This window comes from Arachis duranensis, chromosome 1 (assembly GCF_000817695.3).
Source record: "Arachis duranensis cultivar V14167 chromosome 1, aradu.V14167.gnm2.J7QH, whole genome shotgun sequence".
In the NCBI taxonomy this organism is placed as follows: domain Eukaryota; kingdom Viridiplantae; phylum Streptophyta; class Magnoliopsida; order Fabales; family Fabaceae; genus Arachis; species Arachis duranensis.
Window position 1 is genome coordinate 92,985,283 of NC_029772.3, and position 3,344 is coordinate 92,988,626.

Genomic DNA, 3,344 nt, shown 5'->3' on the forward strand with positions numbered 1-3,344 from the left:
GAATATAATAAATATATAATTTTAAATGTTATATATATTAAATTAAATAAAATAATTTTAAATTATTATCTCCATCGAATTACTCTTAATTAAAATATCTGGTGAATAAATTGGCCGCTCAAAGCTTTGTGCTAATAAATACGTGATATCTGATTATCTCTTTTGCTGTTTGCATTTAATTAGTAGAGTGGATAGAGCATTAATAAAAAATTTAAATCCACTCGGTCAGAGAAGAGTTGTTAGATAATTATATTTATATTTATATTTAACCCTGCGTACGTGCAACACGATGTCAACCATTGAATTTTAGGGCATGTTTTTTTTTAGAATAATACTCCAAATAGGTCTCCAGAAAATTTACCATCAGACAATTTTGTCTCTTACAAAATTTAACTAAGATTTTAACCCTGAAGTTCTCAGATATCCCCCAGATACGTTCCCAAAACCGTTTGATCCGGTTGAAATGGTGACATGTCAGATTAACTGTGACATATCACCTTTAGGACATTTTGGTCCCCATCCACGCTGGACAAAACGACATAGTATTGGAACTAGGGATAAAACGACGTCGTTTTGGGGAGGACAAATTCGTCCCCACTTAGACAGAGAATGCAAACGGAGCCGTTTTCATGTGGGGGACCTATTTGTCTTATAATAGTATCTTAGAAGACCTATTTAACCTATAATTCATGATGTTAAAAAAAGTTATATTTACTTCAATGCAAATCTTAAAAACACATTGACATTGGTCTGTTCATTTATCAAAATGGTAACATAAACCTGAGAACCCAAACATGTTAACCACACAAATATTTGGCTTCAATAGCAACACAAACCAAATAAAGTCAATAGAAGGTTTATTTTCTTCAACACAAACTAAACGAAACCATTCTAAACAACATAACGTCTTCTTCCTCCAACATAACAAAAGGTGGTAACATAACTAAGACAACAACTTTTATGCTAATTCTTAGAAGTATCATTTTTTGAAAGACTGGTTCAACCCTCGTGTTGAAATGAATTTGAACAACTTAGATACTGTGCCACTGGTTGCAGCTAATATAGTCTCAGCACTAACACTCCCCGAATTCTTGGTCCTAATTACTGTCTCCATTAGATGTCTAAAAGAAAGCTGAGCTTGGAATAAACAGTATTGTTAAAATTTTACACATCCAAAGGAGACAGTAATTAGGGCCAAGAATTTGGGGAGTGTTAGTGTTGAGATAATATCAGCTGCAACCAGTGGCACGGTATCTAAGTTGTTCAAATTCATTCCAACACGAGAGTTGAACCAGTCTTTCAAGAAATGATGCTTCTACAAATTAGCGTGAAAGTTGTTGTATTAGTTATCTTACCACCTTTTGTTATGTTGGAGAAAGAAGGCGTTATGTTGTTTAGAATGGTTTCGTTTAGTTTGTGTTGAAGAAAATAAACCTTCTATTGACTTGATTTGGTTTGTGTTGCTATTGAAGCCAAATATTTGTGTGGTTAACATGTTTGGGTTCTCAGGTTTATGTTACCATTTTGATAAATGAACAGACCAATGTCAATGTGTTTTTAAGGTTTGCGTTGAAGTAAATATAACTTCTTTTAACATCACGAATTATAGGTCAAATAGGTCTTCTAAGATACTATTATAAGACAAATAGGTCCCCCACATGAAAACGGCGCCGTTCGCATTCTCTGTCTAAGTGGGGACGAATTTGTCCTCCCTAAAACGACGTCGTTTTGTCCCTGGTTCCAATACGACATCGTTTTGTCCAGCGTGAATGGGGACCAAAATGTCCTAAAGGTGACATGTCACAGTTAACCTGACACGTCACCATTTTAACCGGATCAAACGGTTTTGGGAACGTATTTGGAATATATCTGAGAACCTCAGAGTCGAAATCTTAGTTAAATTTTGTAGAAAATAAAACTGTCTGATGGTAAATTTCTTGAGAACCTATTTAGAGTATTATTTTTTTATTATTACTATTATTCTATATTCGAAAAGAAAATTGAGTGAGACACAGATCTCTAGATCTGCACTCTCTAATCAGTAATCACTCTCCCAATAATATTCGAAAAGAAAATTGAGTGAGACACAGATCTCTAGATCTGCACTCTCTAATCAGTAATCACTCTCCCTTCTTGTTACTAGCTAAAAGCTTTAGGTAATTACAACTAACTATATATCTTTAATTCTAATATATATATATATATATATTCTTAATTTCATTGTTTATTATTATTGTTGAAAATGGTGGAGATGATTGAAAAAATAAGAAAGTGACTCAGAGTGAATTAAGATAGAAAAATTTATGCAATCAATTTTTATTATAAAGAAGCGAAGATGTAGATAAAGATGAAAGTGTGATTGATCAACCAATTATTCTCGATCACATACACTCTATATATATATACATTTGCTGTTGCTGTAGTTGTGATTATAGAGAATTAAATTACAGTTAGCCCATTTTAATTTAGTTAGTTATATTATTAATCAGTTAATTATAAAATATAATAGAAAAAAAAAGAAAAATGATTAGTCATCTCAGTTTGTGCACATGGGTCAAGTCACACTCTCCTTTAAATTTTAGGCGCGTAAATATTTAAAAGCTGTAACTTGTCATGACAGGTTGCAAACAGTTTTGGACTCAAAACTTTTGTAAATATATCTACAGTTTGTTCTGTAGTTCGAATAGGTAACAACTTTGTTACATTTTTCTTTGATTTATCTTGCACATTAGCAATCTATTTTTATGTGTTTTTTTCTTTCATGAAAAACAGAATTTGCAACAATGTGTAGAATTGCCTAGTTATCACAATATATTGTTATAGATTTTGTCAGTGTCAATTTTAGTTCTTTTATGATGAAGGTTATCCATTGAGTTTCACAAGTGGCTGCTGCTAAGGTACAATATTCTGCCTCTGCTGAAGAGCGAATTATACCACACTTTGCTTCTTGCTCTTTCAAGTGATAAGGCTTGTGCCTAAGAAAAAACAGAAACCTAAAACTGAGTTTCGAGAGTCTGGGCATGCTGCCCAATCGCTGTCTGAGTACCCTGTCACTTCAAGGTCTAATTTTGAGAAGAAGAGCAGTCCTTGAGCTGGTGCTAGCTTCAAGTAGCTCAATACTCTCAATCCTATATCAAAGTGTTTATCGGTGGGGGCATTCAAGAAATTGGCTGAGCTTTCCGACAGCGTAGCTTATCTCTAGCCTTGTATTGGCTAAGTAGAGTCATCTTCCTATCAATCTTCTATATTCAGTGTGGTCTTTAAGTGGTGTGCCCGTTGACTTGGACAATTGTGTTGAGTAGTCCATAGGTGTCGTGACCCCCTTTGCCGCGAGCATTCCATAG